Source organism: Saccopteryx bilineata, chromosome 2, assembly GCF_036850765.1.
Source record: "Saccopteryx bilineata isolate mSacBil1 chromosome 2, mSacBil1_pri_phased_curated, whole genome shotgun sequence".
Lineage (NCBI taxonomy): Eukaryota > Metazoa > Chordata > Mammalia > Chiroptera > Emballonuridae > Saccopteryx > Saccopteryx bilineata.
Genome location: NC_089491.1, coordinates 218,746,063 through 218,752,195, shown reverse-complemented (window position 1 = coordinate 218,752,195; position 6,133 = coordinate 218,746,063).

Sequence of the window (6,133 nt, the reverse complement as noted above, 5' to 3'; positions counted from 1 at the left end):
CTGGACCAATCACAGGCAGACCTGTGGCTCTCAGAGTCCAGCCAGAGTTCAGCCCACACACAGCCAGACCTTGGTGATGCCCACCCCGATGTGAATCTCTTCCCAGCAGTGCTCCTCAGGTAACTAAGCTCTGTGCTATTTCCTGGCTCCAGAGGCCTTAGTCCTACTTTTCCAAAGCCACAAAGCAACAGACAGGTCATCTCTTGACCCTCCAGAGAAGGGACCTAGCCCCAGAAAGGAACCGAAGTTCCTTTAGCCCCAGTGCTGGGCCTCCAGCTCAGCATCAAGGTACTTGGGGTGTAGATAGCAAGTGCAGTGTCTCCAAGCAGAACAAGGCTTTTGTCCTCCAGACTGCCCAGTGCCTGTCATGTCACCTCAAGGAATGCAAGCCTGAGGCAGGCTTTGTAAGGAGGACTTCTAAATTCCAAATGTTCCCTACGCTTCCTCAGAAGGACCAGTGTCTGGAAACACAGGCTCTCACATCAGAGAGCAGTGCCCCCTGAGGAAGCATGTGGGCACTTCCAGGGCCCACAACAGATGCCCCCAAGACCATTCCAGGGGCCCCATCACATTCAAATCCCATTTATTTCCCAGCCCAAGAAAACCATAGCCCCTTCCGCCACAGGCCTGTCAACGTGCTCCCAGTGTTCTGGTCATGATGTACTATTCCTTTAATACAGCACTAGATGAAATACAGCTTGCTGATATTTTGTTAAGTATTTTCTACGTTGTGAGTGAAAATGACCTGTGTCTTCTTTTCCTGTAATATCTTGGTCTGGTTTTGCTGTAGAGGTCACACTGACCTTACAAGTTGCAAAACATTCTCTTCTCTGTTTTCTGTGTATTTGTGCTCATTTTTCCCATAAATGTCGGATACAGTTCATCAGTGAAGCCATCTGGGCCTTGCAGTTTTCTTCTGGGAAAGTTTTTCATTTCTAACTGAATTTCTTAAATAGATATAAGGTTATTTAAATTTTCCAGCTCTTCTCATGTCCATCTAGATAGCAATGGTCATTGAAGGAATCTGTCCGTGTTATCTACATTGTGGAATACTGGGGTTAAGTGATTCATGATGTTCCCTTATCTCCCCTTACGCCTCTAAGGACAAATAGGTTCAGTCAAGGCAGAAACCACAAGGGAACGTAGAGAAACAGCACTGGCATGTCTTTGCACAGCAAGCAGGGCAAGTAGGAACAGTGTGAAATAGAGAAGGGGGCAGGCTCAGTGGAACAGACTGGACAGTCAGATCAGAGGGTGACCAGACTGAAGCAGGCCCGGGGAATGACCATTCCAAGTCAGCAGACCTGGGGGTGACTAGACCAAGTCAGCAGACTTGGAGGGTGGGGTGACCAGGCCAGAGCAGCAGGCTTAGCAGAACAGCTGCTTGATTATCTGCAGGGTCTGTAGTGATGTATCTTTCTTACTCCTGATATAGGTTGTTTTCTTTCTTAATCAGACTAGAGGCTTGTGAAGTTTTTTAAAGTATCAACTTTCTGTTTCATTGGTCTTCTCTACTATGATTTATATATAATTTGACTTCCACTGTTTTATCTAGTATTTCCTTCCTTCTAATACTATAGTAAGATCTCTAAGATGGACCCTTAAATCATTGATTTTAACCTTTATTTACAACACTAATATGTAAGCCTTTAAGCATTCCTCTCAGCCAGGGGTCGGGAACCTTTTTGGCTGAGAGAGCCATGAACGCCACATATTTTAAAATGTAATTCTGTGAGAGCCATACAACGACCCGTGTACGTTACACATTATCCAATAAAAATTTGGTGTTGTCCCGGAGGACAGCTGTGATGGGCTTCAGCCACCTGCAACCATGAACATGAGCGGTAGGAAATGAATGGATTGTAATACATGAGAATATTTTTATTTTTAACATTATTTTTTTATTAAAGATTTGTCTGCGAGCCAGATGCAGCCATCAAAAGAGCCACATCTGGCTCGCGAGCCAGAGGTTCCCGACCCCTGCTCTAAGCATTGCTTTAACTACGTCCCACGAACTTTGATGTCGTTTCTCATTCAGCTCAAAATATTTCCTAATTTTCCTTGTGCTTTCATTATTGACCAGTTATTTAGAATATTGTTTGATTTCCAAATATTTAGAATTTTTCTAAATCTCTTTTTGTAGTTTAATATCACTGTGGTCACAGAATACACTTGGTATGGTTTGGTCCATTTGAATTCCTTGAGACTCATAACCCAGCACCTAGCCAATCTTAGTGAATGGTCCATGAGCACTCGAAAAGTGTTCAGTGAAGTGTTCTGCAAATGCTAATTATTTCAAGTTGAAGATTTTGCATCTACAATTCCTGAGACAAGTGATAAAATCTCCAACATTGTGTATTTGTCTAATTCTTTCTTCAGTTTCACCAGTTTTTGCCTCGTGTATTCTGAAGCTGTTATTAGGTGCATATACATTCAGCATTGCTGTATCTTCACGATGAATTGATGCTCTTATCACTATTAAATGTCATTTCTCAGACTGTTCATTTTCCTGAAATCTTACTTTGGCATTAATATGGCATGTTTGCTTTCTTATTGGTTTTTGTTGTATATTTTCCTGAACTTTTATTTATACCCTGTATTTTATACCTAAAATTTCTCATGCACAAGATAGATGGGTCATGTTTTTCATTGTCAACGTGACTATCTCTTCCTTTTAAGTGGAGTGCTTAGCCCTTTACAGTAAATAACATTATTTAAATAGTATATTAATCTTCTAGTCCTGTCATAACAAAACCCCACAGACTGTGGGGCTTATACAACTTAAGTTTTCTCACGGTTTTGAGGGCTCCAAGAACTACACACCCAAGATTAAGATGTAGATAGGTAGGGTTTCTCCTGCAGCCTCTGTCCTTGACTTGCAGACAGCTAGCTGCCTTCACCCTGTCTTCACATGGTCTTTCCTGTGTGCCTCTCTATCTATAGACACCTGTCCTATCAGATTAGGACCTCTCCCTTACAGCATCATTTAATCTTAATTATCTCCTTAAAAGCCCTGGTTCTTAACTTAGTCACATACGAATTTGGGTGGGTGGGGGGGCATTATTCAGTCCATAAGAGTTGGGTTTAAGTCTTATGTCTTATTCATTTTCTATTTTGCCCCATGTACCTTTGTTCTTTTCCCTGCCTGCTTTTGGATTACTTTACTTCCTCTTTCTTGTTTTAGTGGTTTCCTCTAGAACTTACAATAGATGTCTTTTACTTATTGCAGTCTACCTTTAAATAACATGCCATTTGGTAAGAAGCCCACAGCAGTACACTTCCATCCTCCTCTAAAACCCTTCCTGACACCCTTGGTGTCATATCTTTTATTTCTCTACATCTGAAACATGCCATTATTACTTTCGCTTTTAGAAGTTAATTATAAAAGAAAAAAATTTAAATGACAGGGCAGAGGAAGCCTTCTATATTTAACCAGACTTACCATTTCTGGTGCTTTCTTTCTTTGGTGAGGACCTGTTACCACTTTTCTTCAGCCTGAACAACTTAACATCACTTACAGGGCAAGGCTGCTGGAGAAGTCCTTCAGCTCTGGCTTTTGTGTTCTCTGACTGCAATTTTAAGATGACCGGTTGTTGTTTTTTTTTCCTTCCAACATTTAATTTATTTTATTTAGTGAGAGGAGGGGAGGCAGAGACAGACTCCCACATGTGCCCTGACCAGGATCCATCTGGCAAGCCCACTAGGGGGTGATACTCTGCTCATCTTGGGCCTTTGCTCAGTTGCAACCAGAGCCATTTTTTTAGCACCTGAGGTGGAGGCCATGGAGCAATCCTCAGCACCAGGGGCCAACTTGCTCCATCGAGCCACGGCTGTGGTAGGGGAGGAGAAGAAAGATATTCAATAGTAAGAGAGAGAGAGAGAGAGAGAGAGAGAGAGAGAGAGAAGAGAGAGGAGGTGTGGAGAAACAGATGGGCACTTCTGTTTGATTCTCTGGCAGAGAATCAAACCCGGGACATCCACATGCCAGGTTGACACTTTACCACTGAGCCAACAGGCCAGGGTCTTCCTCCTAACACTTTTCAGATGTCAGTTCATTCTAGCTAGCATAGTTCCTAATGAGAAGCTGGCTACCACCCTTATCTCTTTGTTCACCTACATGCAATGTGTCTGTTTTTGTTTAAGACTTTTATTCATCATTGCCTTTTATTAATTTGGTTATGAAGTGCCTTCATAGTTTTATTTTAGGGGGCTATTCTGCTAAGTGTATTCTAAGCTTTATGGATCTCTGGGTTTATACATTTTACCACATTTGTAAAAATTTCAGCCATGATTACTTCAAAAGTTTTTCTGCTTCCCTCCTTCCCGTTTCCTAAGATTCCAAGTATACATGATAGACCATTCAATTGGGGGGGGGGGGCAAATGTCGGTTTACAGTTGTTTATATGAAAAATAGTACATTAATAAATAATAATACATGAATAAACTGTTTTGCATACTCACAACTGTAAACCTACCTTTGGCCCTACCTTGTATATCCAATAGGTCTCTGAGGTTGTTTTGTTTTTAAGTCTTCTGGCCATCACATGCCTTTCAGTGCTCACCTATTCCTGAATGGCCAGGGGCCTGCCCTGCTCTTCTACCTTCCCAAGAACTAGAGGGTACATCAGGAAACATGGGGTCTCACGATCACTGCATCTCACACACGTACAGGCCTGGCTGTGGGGTAAGCACCTGAGGCTGCCAGAAACCAAGCAAACTGGCTGTTCTCCACTGGTCGGCATGGGTCTCAGACATCCTCTAAGGCAGGGGTCGGAAACCTTTTTGGCTGAGAGCCATGAAAGCCACATATTTTTAAATGTAATTCTGTGAGAGCCATACAACGACCCGTGTATGTTACACATTATCCAATAAAAATTTGGTTTGTCCCAGAGGACAGCTGTGATTGGCTCCAGCCACCTACAACCATGAACATGAGCGGTAAGAAATGAATGAATTGTAATACATGAGAATGTTTTATATTTTTAACATTACTTTTCTTATTAAAGATTTGTCTGCGAGCCAGATGCAGCCATCAAAAGAGCCACATCTGGCTCGTGAGCCATAGGTTCCCGACCCCTGCTCTAAGGCATAACTGTCCTTTCATCATATGGAAATTAATGATTGATATATTGAATTATTTTCATTAAAAAAAAAAACCAGCCTGACCAGGCGGTGGCGCAGTGGATAGAGCGTCAAACTGGGATGCAGAGGACCCAGGTTCGAGACCCCGAGGTCGCCAGCTTGAGCAAGGGCTCATCTGGCTTGAGCAAAAAGCTCACCAGCTTGGACTCAAGGTCGCTGGCATGAGCAAGGGGTTACTCAGTCTGCTGAAGGCCCAGGGTCAAGGCACATATTTGAAAGCAATCAATGAACAACTAAGGAGTCGCAACGAAAAACTGATGATTGATGCTTCTCATCTCTCTCCGTTCTTGTCTGTCTGTCCCTATTTATCCCTCTCTCTGACTCACTATCTCTGTAAAAAAAAATAATAATAAAATAAAAATAATTTTAAAAAAACCAACAAACCCCAAGTGGATGTAACTCTGAAGTTATCCATATCATTAGCCTCCTGAGTAAAGGGCATCTTTGAATGGCATCAGAGATTCCAAATGAAAATGCCAAGCACGGCACCAAGATCCCATATCACTGAGAAGCCTAAATCAAGAACCTCTGCCCAGTGTGCCTAGTAAATCCCCCGGCTGTTCAGAGCTGCCCTTCTGGACACTGTGCTGGTGGGTTCTGTGTGACCAGGGGCACTGTGCTATGGTGCTGAAGAATGGCACAACCAGTGACGTGCACCTTCTCAGCCACAGAGGTTCTGTCTTAACACTGATCTTCCTCTCCGCTGCTTCCTAGAAAGTTAGCACTGAGTGGAGGCCGACGATAGCAAATTAATCCAATCCCTCGGCATGAATCTTGTGTGCTAATGTCCCTCCCCACCCAGCAGACTCTCTTGCCTTTATTTCCTTTTGCCTTGTGTTTCTAACCTTAATTTGTTTTTGAAACAAAGTGAATTACAAATAAGAATTTATACTGCAGGTGGAGATGAAAAATAAATGAAGCTGACCAGTTAACCTATGAATTTTTTTTATAAGCAAGAGAGATGGATAGGGACAGACAGGAAGGGAGAGAG